This window comes from Schistocerca cancellata, unplaced genomic scaffold, assembly GCF_023864275.1.
Source record: "Schistocerca cancellata isolate TAMUIC-IGC-003103 unplaced genomic scaffold, iqSchCanc2.1 HiC_scaffold_55, whole genome shotgun sequence".
Taxonomy (NCBI): domain Eukaryota; kingdom Metazoa; phylum Arthropoda; class Insecta; order Orthoptera; family Acrididae; genus Schistocerca; species Schistocerca cancellata.
The window spans coordinates 1-15,393 of record NW_026046118.1 but is presented as its reverse complement, the minus strand read 5'-3'; the positions used below and the strand labels follow the sequence as shown (position 1 = coordinate 15,393).

At 52.1% G+C, this 15,393-nt stretch overlaps 22 non-coding genes across 22 annotated transcripts; all 22 read right to left on the bottom strand.

Moving 5' to 3' along the window:
* Positions 1–30: 30 nt before the first annotated feature.
* Positions 31–112, bottom strand: Trnas-uga (transfer RNA serine (anticodon UGA)). The gene has a single exon. It is a non-coding gene; the product is annotated as a tRNA-Ser (tRNA).
* Positions 113–789: 677 nt separating this feature from the next.
* Trnas-cga (transfer RNA serine (anticodon CGA)) lies at positions 790–871 on the bottom strand. The gene has a single exon. It is a non-coding gene; the product is annotated as a tRNA-Ser (tRNA).
* A 565-nt stretch (positions 872–1,436) lies between these two features.
* Positions 1,437–1,518, bottom strand: Trnas-aga (transfer RNA serine (anticodon AGA)). Its single transcript has one exon. It is a non-coding gene; the product is annotated as a tRNA-Ser (tRNA).
* A 677-nt stretch (positions 1,519–2,195) lies between these two features.
* Positions 2,196–2,277, bottom strand: Trnas-cga (transfer RNA serine (anticodon CGA)). The gene has a single exon. It is a non-coding gene; the product is annotated as a tRNA-Ser (tRNA).
* A 565-nt stretch (positions 2,278–2,842) lies between these two features.
* Trnas-aga (transfer RNA serine (anticodon AGA)) lies at positions 2,843–2,924 on the bottom strand. The gene has a single exon. It is a non-coding gene; the product is annotated as a tRNA-Ser (tRNA).
* Positions 2,925–3,601: 677 nt separating this feature from the next.
* On the bottom strand, positions 3,602–3,683 carry Trnas-cga (transfer RNA serine (anticodon CGA)). The gene has a single exon. It is a non-coding gene; the product is annotated as a tRNA-Ser (tRNA).
* Positions 3,684–4,248: 565 nt separating this feature from the next.
* Trnas-aga (transfer RNA serine (anticodon AGA)) lies at positions 4,249–4,330 on the bottom strand. Its single transcript has one exon. It is a non-coding gene; the product is annotated as a tRNA-Ser (tRNA).
* Positions 4,331–5,007: 677 nt separating this feature from the next.
* Trnas-cga (transfer RNA serine (anticodon CGA)) lies at positions 5,008–5,089 on the bottom strand. The gene has a single exon. It is a non-coding gene; the product is annotated as a tRNA-Ser (tRNA).
* A 565-nt stretch (positions 5,090–5,654) lies between these two features.
* Trnas-aga (transfer RNA serine (anticodon AGA)) lies at positions 5,655–5,736 on the bottom strand. The gene has a single exon. It is a non-coding gene; the product is annotated as a tRNA-Ser (tRNA).
* Positions 5,737–6,413: 677 nt separating this feature from the next.
* Positions 6,414–6,495, bottom strand: Trnas-cga (transfer RNA serine (anticodon CGA)). Its single transcript has one exon. It is a non-coding gene; the product is annotated as a tRNA-Ser (tRNA).
* Positions 6,496–7,060: 565 nt separating this feature from the next.
* Positions 7,061–7,142, bottom strand: Trnas-aga (transfer RNA serine (anticodon AGA)). The gene has a single exon. It is a non-coding gene; the product is annotated as a tRNA-Ser (tRNA).
* Positions 7,143–7,819: 677 nt separating this feature from the next.
* Positions 7,820–7,901, bottom strand: Trnas-cga (transfer RNA serine (anticodon CGA)). Its single transcript has one exon. It is a non-coding gene; the product is annotated as a tRNA-Ser (tRNA).
* A 565-nt stretch (positions 7,902–8,466) lies between these two features.
* Positions 8,467–8,548, bottom strand: Trnas-aga (transfer RNA serine (anticodon AGA)). The gene has a single exon. It is a non-coding gene; the product is annotated as a tRNA-Ser (tRNA).
* A 666-nt stretch (positions 8,549–9,214) lies between these two features.
* On the bottom strand, positions 9,215–9,296 carry Trnas-cga (transfer RNA serine (anticodon CGA)). Its single transcript has one exon. It is a non-coding gene; the product is annotated as a tRNA-Ser (tRNA).
* A 565-nt stretch (positions 9,297–9,861) lies between these two features.
* Trnas-aga (transfer RNA serine (anticodon AGA)) lies at positions 9,862–9,943 on the bottom strand. The gene has a single exon. It is a non-coding gene; the product is annotated as a tRNA-Ser (tRNA).
* A 677-nt stretch (positions 9,944–10,620) lies between these two features.
* Trnas-cga (transfer RNA serine (anticodon CGA)) lies at positions 10,621–10,702 on the bottom strand. Its single transcript has one exon. It is a non-coding gene; the product is annotated as a tRNA-Ser (tRNA).
* Positions 10,703–11,267: 565 nt separating this feature from the next.
* On the bottom strand, positions 11,268–11,349 carry Trnas-aga (transfer RNA serine (anticodon AGA)). Its single transcript has one exon. It is a non-coding gene; the product is annotated as a tRNA-Ser (tRNA).
* Positions 11,350–12,026: 677 nt separating this feature from the next.
* Positions 12,027–12,108, bottom strand: Trnas-cga (transfer RNA serine (anticodon CGA)). Its single transcript has one exon. It is a non-coding gene; the product is annotated as a tRNA-Ser (tRNA).
* A 565-nt stretch (positions 12,109–12,673) lies between these two features.
* Trnas-aga (transfer RNA serine (anticodon AGA)) lies at positions 12,674–12,755 on the bottom strand. The gene has a single exon. It is a non-coding gene; the product is annotated as a tRNA-Ser (tRNA).
* A 677-nt stretch (positions 12,756–13,432) lies between these two features.
* Trnas-cga (transfer RNA serine (anticodon CGA)) lies at positions 13,433–13,514 on the bottom strand. The gene has a single exon. It is a non-coding gene; the product is annotated as a tRNA-Ser (tRNA).
* A 565-nt stretch (positions 13,515–14,079) lies between these two features.
* Trnas-aga (transfer RNA serine (anticodon AGA)) lies at positions 14,080–14,161 on the bottom strand. Its single transcript has one exon. It is a non-coding gene; the product is annotated as a tRNA-Ser (tRNA).
* Positions 14,162–14,838: 677 nt separating this feature from the next.
* On the bottom strand, positions 14,839–14,920 carry Trnas-cga (transfer RNA serine (anticodon CGA)). The gene has a single exon. It is a non-coding gene; the product is annotated as a tRNA-Ser (tRNA).
* Positions 14,921–15,393: the final 473 nt, after the last annotated feature.

The window sequence follows — 15,393 nt, the reverse complement described above, 5'->3', positions numbered from 1 at the left end:
ACGTCCGCCTTTTGAGAGCGAGAAAATTTGCGCAGTCGGCAGGACTCGAACCTACGCTCCCAGAGGGAATCTGATTTCAAGTCAGACGCCTTAACCACTCGGCCACGACTGCCGGTCACACAAGCGTCTGCCGACAAGTGAAAACGGCTCCTTTTAAAGCAACCTGACGGCAGAAAACGACATGGCCTCACTCGTTTCAGTAGTGCTTCCGTGGCCAGCGCAGTAGCCGTTACGACAGTGTATTAATTTTCGCCCGGACAGGGGCTTGAACGCGGGACCTTTTGGTTGAAGGCATAGTGCTCTGCCGACTCAGCTACCCTGTCCGCCTGCCAAGGATTATGGTACAGCTGCAATGTGTGGCAGTGATTCGCGTGTCGTAATTACTGGCTTGTGGCTCCAATGGCGACTTCACCGACTTCCCACTGACGCACCGCTGACGCTAGTTTTCTCTCGTCTTAAACGATGGACGTACTTTCAAGCAGCTGCGAGATCTTACGAAAAGAAACGCTGCACCACTGCCTGTGCCGCACTCGAATGACTCAATTGCGATTCTTAAAAAGAAATGAATGCTCGCTCTGTCCAACACTTTCAAGCACGTCTGCGTACTCACGAACACGGCGACGGCGCGAGAAAATGACGGGGGTGCGCTCGTGGGCCTGCGACGGTTTTCTGCATTACTAGCTTCCGTGCGAGGTGAACCGATAGCCACAGGAAGCAGGGGCCGCCGCGAAAATCAGTATTCTTAAACATGCGTGCGAAAATTTGTGCTCGTTTGTACGCAAAATCGCACGCAGCCGGTAGGATTCGAACCTACGCTCCCAGAGGCAATCTGATTTCGAGTCAGACGCCTTAACCACTCGGCCACGACTGCCGGTGGCGCCAGCTCCTCCCGACACATGCAACTGCTGCCGTTTAGAGCACTGCAGTGCCAGGAAACGGCACAGCTGCATTCTTTTCCGTCGTGCTTTCACCGCTACTAGGCGAGCCGCTACCAAAGTATTAAAATTTCCGCCCGCACAGGGACTTGAACCCTGGACCCTCACGTCAAATGCCTTATGCTCTACCGACTGAGCTATCCGGGCTCACCTCACGTTACTACACCTCCCACTATGCTACGGACACATTGCCTCTTGTCCTTTACTGTTGGGCAATCGTTGCATGGAGCTGTTACTAATTAAGCGTCCTCTGAAATGCTGTCTACAAACGCATCACGCTAGGCTCGTAACAGACTATCGAAGAAAACTGACACACGATGTAAAATCAAATTGCAGCAGTTTTTACGTCTCATACGTTGAAGCAGAGGAGCTACGTGTTTTCTCGACACTCACTGGGCGATTGGAAAATTCACAAGCGTCTCGAATGCAATGTTTCCCACGTATTCGCTCATTTCACGGTTCCGTTGGAGATGCTCTTCACCTCTTGACACAAAAATGAAACGCAGTCGGTAGGACTCGAACCTACGCTCCCAGAGGGAATCTGATTTCTAGTCAGACGCCTTAACCACTCGGCCACGACTGCCGGTCACACAAGCGTCTGCCGACAAGTGAAAACGGCTCCTTTTAAAGCAACCTGACGGCAGAAAACGACATGGCCTCACTCGTTTCAGTAGTGCTTCCGTGGCCAGCGCAGTAGCCGTTACGACAGTGTATTAATTTTCGCCCGGACAGGGGCTTGAACGCGGGACCTTTTGGTTGAAGGCATAGTGCTCTGCCGACTCAGCTACCCTGTCCGCCTGCCAAGGATTATGGTACAGCTGCAATGTGTGGCAGTGATTCGCGTGTCGTAATTACTGGCTTGTGGCTCCAATGGCGACTTCACCGACTTCCCACTGACGCACCGCTGACGCTAGTTTTCTCTCGTCTTAAACGATGGACGTACTTTCAAGCAGCTGCGAGATCTTACGAAAAGAAACGCTGCACCACTGCCTGTGCCGCACTCGAATGACTCAATTGCGATTCTTAAAAAGAAATGAATGCTCGCTCTGTCCAACACTTTCAAGCACGTCTGCGTACTCACGAACACGGCGACGGCGCGAGAAAATGACGGGGGTGCGCTCGTGGGCCTGCGACGGTTTTCTGCATTACTAGCTTCCGTGCGAGGTGAACCGATAGCCACAGGAAGCAGGGGCCGCCGCGAAAATCAGTATTCTTAAACATGCGTGCGAAAATTTGTGCTCGTTTGTACGCAAAATCGCACGCAGCCGGTAGGATTCGAACCTACGCTCCCAGAGGCAATCTGATTTCGAGTCAGACGCCTTAACCACTCGGCCACGACTGCCGGTGGCGCCAGCTCCTCCCGACACATGCAACTGCTGCCGTTTAGAGCACTGCAGTGCCAGGAAACGGCACAGCTGCATTCTTTTCCGTCGTGCTTTCACCGCTACTAGGCGAGCCGCTACCAAAGTATTAAAATTTCCGCCCGCACAGGGACTTGAACCCTGGACCCTCACGTCAAATGCCTTATGCTCTACCGACTGAGCTATCCGGGCTCACCTCACGTTACTACACCTCCCACTATGCTACGGACACATTGCCTCTTGTCCTTTACTGTTGGGCAATCGTTGCATGGAGCTGTTACTAATTAAGCGTCCTCTGAAATGCTGTCTACAAACGCATCACGCTAGGCTCGTAACAGACTATCGAAGAAAACTGACACACGATGTAAAATCAAATTGCAGCAGTTTTTACGTCTCATACGTTGAAGCAGAGGAGCTACGTGTTTTCTCGACACTCACTGGGCGATTGGAAAATTCACAAGCGTCTCGAATGCAATGTTTCCCACGTATTCGCTCATTTCACGGTTCCGTTGGAGATGCTCTTCACCTCTTGACACAAAAATGAAACGCAGTCGGTAGGACTCGAACCTACGCTCCCAGAGGGAATCTGATTTCTAGTCAGACGCCTTAACCACTCGGCCACGACTGCCGGTCACACAAGCGTCTGCCGACAAGTGAAAACGGCTCCTTTTAAAGCAACCTGACGGCAGAAAACGACATGGCCTCACTCGTTTCAGTAGTGCTTCCGTGGCCAGCGCAGTAGCCGTTACGACAGTGTATTAATTTTCGCCCGGACAGGGGCTTGAACGCGGGACCTTTTGGTTGAAGGCATAGTGCTCTGCCGACTCAGCTACCCTGTCCGCCTGCCAAGGATTATGGTACAGCTGCAATGTGTGGCAGTGATTCGCGTGTCGTAATTACTGGCTTGTGGCTCCAATGGCGACTTCACCGACTTCCCACTGACGCACCGCTGACGCTAGTTTTCTCTCGTCTTAAACGATGGACGTACTTTCAAGCAGCTGCGAGATCTTACGAAAAGAAACGCTGCACCACTGCCTGTGCCGCACTCGAATGACTCAATTGCGATTCTTAAAAAGAAATGAATGCTCGCTCTGTCCAACACTTTCAAGCACGTCTGCGTACTCACGAACACGGCGACGGCGCGAGAAAATGACGGGGGTGCGCTCGTGGGCCTGCGACGGTTTTCTGCATTACTAGCTTCCGTGCGAGGTGAACCGATAGCCACAGGAAGCAGGGGCCGCCGCGAAAATCAGTATTCTTAAACATGCGTGCGAAAATTTGTGCTCGTTTGTACGCAAAATCGCACGCAGCCGGTAGGATTCGAACCTACGCTCCCAGAGGCAATCTGATTTCGAGTCAGACGCCTTAACCACTCGGCCACGACTGCCGGTGGCGCCAGCTCCTCCCGACACATGCAACTGCTGCCGTTTAGAGCACTGCAGTGCCAGGAAACGGCACAGCTGCATTCTTTTCCGTCGTGCTTTCACCGCTACTAGGCGAGCCGCTACCAAAGTATTAAAATTTCCGCCCGCACAGGGACTTGAACCCTGGACCCTCACGTCAAATGCCTTATGCTCTACCGACTGAGCTATCCGGGCTCACCTCACGTTACTACACCTCCCACTATGCTACGGACACATTGCCTCTTGTCCTTTACTGTTGGGCAATCGTTGCATGGAGCTGTTACTAATTAAGCGTCCTCTGAAATGCTGTCTACAAACGCATCACGCTAGGCTCGTAACAGACTATCGAAGAAAACTGACACACGATGTAAAATCAAATTGCAGCAGTTTTTACGTCTCATACGTTGAAGCAGAGGAGCTACGTGTTTTCTCGACACTCACTGGGCGATTGGAAAATTCACAAGCGTCTCGAATGCAATGTTTCCCACGTATTCGCTCATTTCACGGTTCCGTTGGAGATGCTCTTCACCTCTTGACACAAAAATGAAACGCAGTCGGTAGGACTCGAACCTACGCTCCCAGAGGGAATCTGATTTCTAGTCAGACGCCTTAACCACTCGGCCACGACTGCCGGTCACACAAGCGTCTGCCGACAAGTGAAAACGGCTCCTTTTAAAGCAACCTGACGGCAGAAAACGACATGGCCTCACTCGTTTCAGTAGTGCTTCCGTGGCCAGCGCAGTAGCCGTTACGACAGTGTATTAATTTTCGCCCGGACAGGGGCTTGAACGCGGGACCTTTTGGTTGAAGGCATAGTGCTCTGCCGACTCAGCTACCCTGTCCGCCTGCCAAGGATTATGGTACAGCTGCAATGTGTGGCAGTGATTCGCGTGTCGTAATTACTGGCTTGTGGCTCCAATGGCGACTTCACCGACTTCCCACTGACGCACCGCTGACGCTAGTTTTCTCTCGTCTTAAACGATGGACGTACTTTCAAGCAGCTGCGAGATCTTACGAAAAGAAACGCTGCACCACTGCCTGTGCCGCACTCGAATGACTCAATTGCGATTCTTAAAAAGAAATGAATGCTCGCTCTGTCCAACACTTTCAAGCACGTCTGCGTACTCACGAACACGGCGACGGCGCGAGAAAATGACGGGGGTGCGCTCGTGGGCCTGCGACGGTTTTCTGCATTACTAGCTTCCGTGCGAGGTGAACCGATAGCCACAGGAAGCAGGGGCCGCCGCGAAAATCAGTATTCTTAAACATGCGTGCGAAAATTTGTGCTCGTTTGTACGCAAAATCGCACGCAGCCGGTAGGATTCGAACCTACGCTCCCAGAGGCAATCTGATTTCGAGTCAGACGCCTTAACCACTCGGCCACGACTGCCGGTGGCGCCAGCTCCTCCCGACACATGCAACTGCTGCCGTTTAGAGCACTGCAGTGCCAGGAAACGGCACAGCTGCATTCTTTTCCGTCGTGCTTTCACCGCTACTAGGCGAGCCGCTACCAAAGTATTAAAATTTCCGCCCGCACAGGGACTTGAACCCTGGACCCTCACGTCAAATGCCTTATGCTCTACCGACTGAGCTATCCGGGCTCACCTCACGTTACTACACCTCCCACTATGCTACGGACACATTGCCTCTTGTCCTTTACTGTTGGGCAATCGTTGCATGGAGCTGTTACTAATTAAGCGTCCTCTGAAATGCTGTCTACAAACGCATCACGCTAGGCTCGTAACAGACTATCGAAGAAAACTGACACACGATGTAAAATCAAATTGCAGCAGTTTTTACGTCTCATACGTTGAAGCAGAGGAGCTACGTGTTTTCTCGACACTCACTGGGCGATTGGAAAATTCACAAGCGTCTCGAATGCAATGTTTCCCACGTATTCGCTCATTTCACGGTTCCGTTGGAGATGCTCTTCACCTCTTGACACAAAAATGAAACGCAGTCGGTAGGACTCGAACCTACGCTCCCAGAGGGAATCTGATTTCTAGTCAGACGCCTTAACCACTCGGCCACGACTGCCGGTCACACAAGCGTCTGCCGACAAGTGAAAACGGCTCCTTTTAAAGCAACCTGACGGCAGAAAACGACATGGCCTCACTCGTTTCAGTAGTGCTTCCGTGGCCAGCGCAGTAGCCGTTACGACAGTGTATTAATTTTCGCCCGGACAGGGGCTTGAACGCGGGACCTTTTGGTTGAAGGCATAGTGCTCTGCCGACTCAGCTACCCTGTCCGCCTGCCAAGGATTATGGTACAGCTGCAATGTGTGGCAGTGATTCGCGTGTCGTAATTACTGGCTTGTGGCTCCAATGGCGACTTCACCGACTTCCCACTGACGCACCGCTGACGCTAGTTTTCTCTCGTCTTAAACGATGGACGTACTTTCAAGCAGCTGCGAGATCTTACGAAAAGAAACGCTGCACCACTGCCTGTGCCGCACTCGAATGACTCAATTGCGATTCTTAAAAAGAAATGAATGCTCGCTCTGTCCAACACTTTCAAGCACGTCTGCGTACTCACGAACACGGCGACGGCGCGAGAAAATGACGGGGGTGCGCTCGTGGGCCTGCGACGGTTTTCTGCATTACTAGCTTCCGTGCGAGGTGAACCGATAGCCACAGGAAGCAGGGGCCGCCGCGAAAATCAGTATTCTTAAACATGCGTGCGAAAATTTGTGCTCGTTTGTACGCAAAATCGCACGCAGCCGGTAGGATTCGAACCTACGCTCCCAGAGGCAATCTGATTTCGAGTCAGACGCCTTAACCACTCGGCCACGACTGCCGGTGGCGCCAGCTCCTCCCGACACATGCAACTGCTGCCGTTTAGAGCACTGCAGTGCCAGGAAACGGCACAGCTGCATTCTTTTCCGTCGTGCTTTCACCGCTACTAGGCGAGCCGCTACCAAAGTATTAAAATTTCCGCCCGCACAGGGACTTGAACCCTGGACCCTCACGTCAAATGCCTTATGCTCTACCGACTGAGCTATCCGGGCTCACCTCACGTTACTACACCTCCCACTATGCTACGGACACATTGCCTCTTGTCCTTTACTGTTGGGCAATCGTTGCATGGAGCTGTTACTAATTAAGCGTCCTCTGAAATGCTGTCTACAAACGCATCACGCTAGGCTCGTAACAGACTATCGAAGAAAACTGACACACGATGTAAAATCAAATTGCAGCAGTTTTTACGTCTCATACGTTGAAGCAGAGGAGCTACGTGTTTTCTCGACACTCACTGGGCGATTGGAAAATTCACAAGCGTCTCGAATGCAATGTTTCCCACGTATTCGCTCATTTCACGGTTCCGTTGGAGATGCTCTTCACCTCTTGACACAAAAATGAAACGCAGTCGGTAGGACTCGAACCTACGCTCCCAGAGGGAATCTGATTTCTAGTCAGACGCCTTAACCACTCGGCCACGACTGCCGGTCACACAAGCGTCTGCCGACAAGTGAAAACGGCTCCTTTTAAAGCAACCTGACGGCAGAAAACGACATGGCCTCACTCGTTTCAGTAGTGCTTCCGTGGCCAGCGCAGTAGCCGTTACGACAGTGTATTAATTTTCGCCCGGACAGGGGCTTGAACGCGGGACCTTTTGGTTGAAGGCATAGTGCTCTGCCGACTCAGCTACCCTGTCCGCCTGCCAAGGATTATGGTACAGCTGCAATGTGTGGCAGTGATTCGCGTGTCGTAATTACTGGCTTGTGGCTCCAATGGCGACTTCACCGACTTCCCACTGACGCACCGCTGACGCTAGTTTTCTCTCGTCTTAAACGATGGACGTACTTTCAAGCAGCTGCGAGATCTTACGAAAAGAAACGCTGCACCACTGCCTGTGCCGCACTCGAATGACTCAATTGCGATTCTTAAAAAGAAATGAATGCTCGCTCTGTCCAACACTTTCAAGCACGTCTGCGTACTCACGAACACGGCGACGGCGCGAGAAAATGACGGGGGTGCGCTCGTGGGCCTGCGACGGTTTTCTGCATTACTAGCTTCCGTGCGAGGTGAACCGATAGCCACAGGAAGCAGGGGCCGCCGCGAAAATCAGTATTCTTAAACATGCGTGCGAAAATTTGTGCTCGTTTGTACGCAAAATCGCACGCAGCCGGTAGGATTCGAACCTACGCTCCCAGAGGCAATCTGATTTCGAGTCAGACGCCTTAACCACTCGGCCACGACTGCCGGTGGCGCCAGCTCCTCCCGACACATGCAACTGCTGCCGTTTAGAGCACTGCAGTGCCAGGAAACGGCACAGCTGCATTCTTTTCCGTCGTGCTTTCACCGCTACTAGGCGAGCCGCTACCAAAGTATTAAAATTTCCGCCCGCACAGGGACTTGAACCCTGGACCCTCACGTCAAATGCCTTATGCTCTACCGACTGAGCTATCCGGGCTCACCTCACGTTACTACACCTCCCACTATGCTACGGACACATTGCCTCTTGTCCTTTACTGTTGGGCAATCGTTGCATGGAGCTGTTACTAATTAAGCGTCCTCTGAAATGCTGTCTACAAACGCATCACGCTAGGCTCGTAACAGACTATCGAAGAAAACTGACACACGATGTAAAATCAAATTGCAGCAGTTTTTACGTCTCATACGTTGAAGCAGAGGAGCTACGTGTTTTCTCGACACTCACTGGGCGATTGGAAAATTCACAAGCGTCTCGAATGCAATGTTTCCCACGTATTCGCTCATTTCACGGTTCCGTTGGAGATGCTCTTCACCTCTTGACACAAAAATGAAACGCAGTCGGTAGGACTCGAACCTACGCTCCCAGAGGGAATCTGATTTCTAGTCAGACGCCTTAACCACTCGGCCACGACTGCCGGTCACACAAGCGTCTGCCGACAAGTGAAAACGGCTCCTTTTAAAGCAACCTGACGGCAGAAAACGACATGGCCTCACTCGTTTCAGTAGTGCTTCCGTGGCCAGCGCAGTAGCCGTTACGACAGTGTATTAATTTTCGCCCGGACAGGGGCTTGAACGCGGGACCTTTTGGTTGAAGGCATAGTGCTCTGCCGACTCAGCTACCCTGTCCGCCTGCCAAGGATTATGGTACAGCTGCAATGTGTGGCAGTGATTCGCGTGTCGTAATTACTGGCTTGTGGCTCCAATGGCGACTTCACCGACTTCCCACTGACGCTAGTTTTCTCTCGTCTTAAACGATGGACGTACTTTCAAGCAGCTGCGAGATCTTACGAAAAGAAACGCTGCACCACTGCCTGTGCCGCACTCGAATGACTCAATTGCGATTCTTAAAAAGAAATGAATGCTCGCTCTGTCCAACACTTTCAAGCACGTCTGCGTACTCACGAACACGGCGACGGCGCGAGAAAATGACGGGGGTGCGCTCGTGGGCCTGCGACGGTTTTCTGCATTACTAGCTTCCGTGCGAGGTGAACCGATAGCCACAGGAAGCAGGGGCCGCCGCGAAAATCAGTATTCTTAAACATGCGTGCGAAAATTTGTGCTCGTTTGTACGCAAAATCGCACGCAGCCGGTAGGATTCGAACCTACGCTCCCAGAGGCAATCTGATTTCGAGTCAGACGCCTTAACCACTCGGCCACGACTGCCGGTGGCGCCAGCTCCTCCCGACACATGCAACTGCTGCCGTTTAGAGCACTGCAGTGCCAGGAAACGGCACAGCTGCATTCTTTTCCGTCGTGCTTTCACCGCTACTAGGCGAGCCGCTACCAAAGTATTAAAATTTCCGCCCGCACAGGGACTTGAACCCTGGACCCTCACGTCAAATGCCTTATGCTCTACCGACTGAGCTATCCGGGCTCACCTCACGTTACTACACCTCCCACTATGCTACGGACACATTGCCTCTTGTCCTTTACTGTTGGGCAATCGTTGCATGGAGCTGTTACTAATTAAGCGTCCTCTGAAATGCTGTCTACAAACGCATCACGCTAGGCTCGTAACAGACTATCGAAGAAAACTGACACACGATGTAAAATCAAATTGCAGCAGTTTTTACGTCTCATACGTTGAAGCAGAGGAGCTACGTGTTTTCTCGACACTCACTGGGCGATTGGAAAATTCACAAGCGTCTCGAATGCAATGTTTCCCACGTATTCGCTCATTTCACGGTTCCGTTGGAGATGCTCTTCACCTCTTGACACAAAAATGAAACGCAGTCGGTAGGACTCGAACCTACGCTCCCAGAGGGAATCTGATTTCTAGTCAGACGCCTTAACCACTCGGCCACGACTGCCGGTCACACAAGCGTCTGCCGACAAGTGAAAACGGCTCCTTTTAAAGCAACCTGACGGCAGAAAACGACATGGCCTCACTCGTTTCAGTAGTGCTTCCGTGGCCAGCGCAGTAGCCGTTACGACAGTGTATTAATTTTCGCCCGGACAGGGGCTTGAACGCGGGACCTTTTGGTTGAAGGCATAGTGCTCTGCCGACTCAGCTACCCTGTCCGCCTGCCAAGGATTATGGTACAGCTGCAATGTGTGGCAGTGATTCGCGTGTCGTAATTACTGGCTTGTGGCTCCAATGGCGACTTCACCGACTTCCCACTGACGCACCGCTGACGCTAGTTTTCTCTCGTCTTAAACGATGGACGTACTTTCAAGCAGCTGCGAGATCTTACGAAAAGAAACGCTGCACCACTGCCTGTGCCGCACTCGAATGACTCAATTGCGATTCTTAAAAAGAAATGAATGCTCGCTCTGTCCAACACTTTCAAGCACGTCTGCGTACTCACGAACACGGCGACGGCGCGAGAAAATGACGGGGGTGCGCTCGTGGGCCTGCGACGGTTTTCTGCATTACTAGCTTCCGTGCGAGGTGAACCGATAGCCACAGGAAGCAGGGGCCGCCGCGAAAATCAGTATTCTTAAACATGCGTGCGAAAATTTGTGCTCGTTTGTACGCAAAATCGCACGCAGCCGGTAGGATTCGAACCTACGCTCCCAGAGGCAATCTGATTTCGAGTCAGACGCCTTAACCACTCGGCCACGACTGCCGGTGGCGCCAGCTCCTCCCGACACATGCAACTGCTGCCGTTTAGAGCACTGCAGTGCCAGGAAACGGCACAGCTGCATTCTTTTCCGTCGTGCTTTCACCGCTACTAGGCGAGCCGCTACCAAAGTATTAAAATTTCCGCCCGCACAGGGACTTGAACCCTGGACCCTCACGTCAAATGCCTTATGCTCTACCGACTGAGCTATCCGGGCTCACCTCACGTTACTACACCTCCCACTATGCTACGGACACATTGCCTCTTGTCCTTTACTGTTGGGCAATCGTTGCATGGAGCTGTTACTAATTAAGCGTCCTCTGAAATGCTGTCTACAAACGCATCACGCTAGGCTCGTAACAGACTATCGAAGAAAACTGACACACGATGTAAAATCAAATTGCAGCAGTTTTTACGTCTCATACGTTGAAGCAGAGGAGCTACGTGTTTTCTCGACACTCACTGGGCGATTGGAAAATTCACAAGCGTCTCGAATGCAATGTTTCCCACGTATTCGCTCATTTCACGGTTCCGTTGGAGATGCTCTTCACCTCTTGACACAAAAATGAAACGCAGTCGGTAGGACTCGAACCTACGCTCCCAGAGGGAATCTGATTTCTAGTCAGACGCCTTAACCACTCGGCCACGACTGCCGGTCACACAAGCGTCTGCCGACAAGTGAAAACGGCTCCTTTTAAAGCAACCTGACGGCAGAAAACGACATGGCCTCACTCGTTTCAGTAGTGCTTCCGTGGCCAGCGCAGTAGCCGTTACGACAGTGTATTAATTTTCGCCCGGACAGGGGCTTGAACGCGGGACCTTTTGGTTGAAGGCATAGTGCTCTGCCGACTCAGCTACCCTGTCCGCCTGCCAAGGATTATGGTACAGCTGCAATGTGTGGCAGTGATTCGCGTGTCGTAATTACTGGCTTGTGGCTCCAATGGCGACTTCACCGACTTCCCACTGACGCACCGCTGACGCTAGTTTTCTCTCGTCTTAAACGATGGACGTACTTTCAAGCAGCTGCGAGATCTTACGAAAAGAAACGCTGCACCACTGCCTGTGCCGCACTCGAATGACTCAATTGCGATTCTTAAAAAGAAATGAATGCTCGCTCTGTCCAACACTTTCAAGCACGTCTGCGTACTCACGAACACGGCGACGGCGCGAGAAAATGACGGGGGTGCGCTCGTGGGCCTGCGACGGTTTTCTGCATTACTAGCTTCCGTGCGAGGTGAACCGATAGCCACAGGAAGCAGGGGCCGCCGCGAAAATCAGTATTCTTAAACATGCGTGCGAAAATTTGTGCTCGTTTGTACGCAAAATCGCACGCAGCCGGTAGGATTCGAACCTACGCTCCCAGAGGCAATCTGATTTCGAGTCAGACGCCTTAACCACTCGGCCACGACTGCCGGTGGCGCCAGCTCCTCCCGACACATGCAACTGCTGCCGTTTAGAGCACTGCAGTGCCAGGAAACGGCACAGCTGCATTCTTTTCCGTCGTGCTTTCACCGCTACTAGGCGAGCCGCTACCAAAGTATTAAAATTTCCGCCCGCACAGGGACTTGAACCCTGGACCCTCACGTCAAATGCCTTATGCTCTACCGACTGAGCTATCCGGGCTCACCTCACGTTACTACACCTCCCACTATGCTACGGACACATTGCCTCTTGTCCTTTACTGTTGGGCAATCGTTGCATGGAGCTGTTACTAATTAAGCGTCCTCTGAAATGCTGTCTACAAACGCATCACGCTAGGCTCGTAACAGACTATCGAAGAAAACTGACACACGATGTAAAATCAAATTGCAGCAGTTTTTACGTCTCATACGTTGAAGCAGAGGAGCTACGTGTTTTCTCGACACTCACTGGGCGATTGGAAAATTCACAAGCGTCTCGAATGCAATGTTTCCCACGTATTCGCTCATTTCACGGTTCCGTTGGAGATGCTCTTCACCTCTTGACACAAAAATGAAACGCAGTCGGTAGGACTCGAACCTACGCTCCCAGAGGGAATCTGATTTCTAGTCAGACGCCTTAACCACTCGGCCACGACTGCCGGTCACACAAGCGTCTGCCGACAAGTGAAAACGGCTCCTTTTAAAGCAACCTGACGGCAGAAAACGACATGGCCTCACTCGTTTCAGTAGTGCTTCCGTGGCCAGCGCAGTAGCCGTTACGACAGTGTATTAATTTTCGCCCGGACAGGGGCTTGAACGCGGGACCTTTTGGTTGAAGGCATAGTGCTCTGCCGACTCAGCTACCCTGTCCGCCTGCCAAGGATTATGGTACAGCTGCAATGTGTGGCAGTGATTCGCGTGTCGTAATTACTGGCTTGTGGCTCCAATGGCGACTTCACCGACTTCCCACTGACGCACCGCTGACGCTAGTTTTCTCTCGTCTTAAACGATGGACGTACTTTCAAGCAGCTGCGAGATCTTACGAAAAGAAACGCTGCACCACTGCCTGTGCCGCACTCGAATGACTCAATTGCGATTCTTAAAAAGAAATGAATGCTCGCTCTGTCCAACACTTTCAAGCACGTCTGCGTACTCACGAACACGGCGACGGCGCGAGAAAATGACGGGGGTGCGCTCGTGGGCCTGCGACGGTTTTCTGCATTACTAGCTTCCGTGCGAGGTGAACCGATAGCCACAGGAAGCAGGGGCCGCCGCGAAAATCAGTATTCTTAAACATGCGTGCGAAAATTTGTGCTCGTTTGTACGCAAAATCGCACGCAGCCGGTAGGATTCGAACCTACGCTCCCAGAGGCAATCTGATTTCGAGTCAGACGCCTTAACCACTCGGCCACGACTGCCGGTGGCGCCAGCTCCTCCCGACACATGCAACTGCTGCCGTTTAGAGCACTGCAGTGCCAGGAAACGGCACAGCTGCATTCTTTTCCGTCGTGCTTTCACCGCTACTAGGCGAGCCGCTACCAAAGTATTAAAATTTCCGCCCGCACAGGGACTTGAACCCTGGACCCTCACGTCAAATGCCTTATGCTCTACCGACTGAGCTATCCGGGCTCACCTCACGTTACTACACCTCCCACTATGCTACGGACACATTGCCTCTTGTCCTTTACTGTTGGGCAATCGTTGCATGGAGCTGTTACTAATTAAGCGTCCTCTGAAATGCTGTCTACAAACGCATCACGCTAGGCTCGTAACAGACTATCGAAGAAAACTGACACACGATGTAAAATCAAATTGCAGCAGTTTTTACGTCTCATACGTTGAAGCAGAGGAGCTACGTGTTTTCTCGACACTCACTGGGCGATTGGAAAATTCACAAGCGTCTCGAATGCAATGTTTCCCACGTATTCGCTCATTTCACGGTTCCGTTGGAGATGCTCTTCACCTCTTGACACAAAAATGAAACGCAGTCGGTAGGACTCGAACCTACGCTCCCAGAGGGAATCTGATTTCTAGTCAGACGCCTTAACCACTCGGCCACGACTGCCGGTCACACAAGCGTCTGCCGACAAGTGAAAACGGCTCCTTTTAAAGCAACCTGACGGCAGAAAACGACATGGCCTCACTCGTTTCAGTAGTGCTTCCGTGGCCAGCGCAGTAGCCGTTACGACAGTGTATTAATTTTCGCCCGGACAGGGGCTTGAACGCGGGACCTTTTGGTTGAAGGCATAGTGCTCTGCCGACTCAGCTACCCTGTCCGCCTGCCAAGGATTATGGTACAGCTGCAATGTGTGGCAGTGATTCGCGTGTCGTAATTACTGGCTTGTGGCTCCAATGGCGACTTCACCGACTTCCCACTGACGCACCGCTGACGCTAGTTTTCTCTCGTCTTAAACGATGGACGTACTTTCAAGCAGCTGCGAGATCTTACGAAAAGAAACGCTGCACCACTGCCTGTGCCGCACTCGAATGACTCAATTGCGATTCTTAAAAAGAAATGAATGCTCGCTCTGTCCAACACTTTCAAGCACGTCTGCGTACTCACGAACACGGCGACGGCGCGAGAAAATGACGGGGGTGCGCTCGTGGGCCTGCGACGGTTTTCTGCATTACTAGCTTCCGTGCGAGGTGAACCGATAGCCACAGGAAGCAGGGGCCGCCGCGAAAATCAGTATTCTTAAACATGCGTGCGAAAATTTGTGCTCGTTTGTACGCAAAATCGCACGCAGCCGGTAGGATTCGAACCTACGCTCCCAGAGGCAATCTGATTTCGAGTCAGACGCCTTAACCACTCGGCCACGACTGCCGGTGGCGCCAGCTCCTCCCGACACATGCAACTGCTGCCGTTTAGAGCACTGCAGTGCCAGGAAACGGCACAGCTGCATTCTTTTCCGTCGTGCTTTCACCGCTACTAGGCGAGCCGCTACCAAAGTATTAAAATTTCCGCCCGCACAGGGACTTGAACCCTGGACCCTCACGTCAAATGCCTTATGCTCTACCGACTGAGCTATCCGGGCTCACCTCACGTTACTACACCTCCCACTATGCTACGGACACATTGCCTCTTGTCCTTTACTGTTGGGCAATCGTTGCATGGAGCTGTTACTAATTAAGCGTCCTCTGAAATGCTGTCTACAAACGCATCACGCTAGGCTCGTAACAGACTATCGAAGAAAACTGACACACGATGTAAAATCAAATTGCAGCAGTTTTTACGTCTCATACGTTGAAGCAGAGGAGCTACGTGTTTTCTCGACACTCACTGGGCGATTGGAAAAT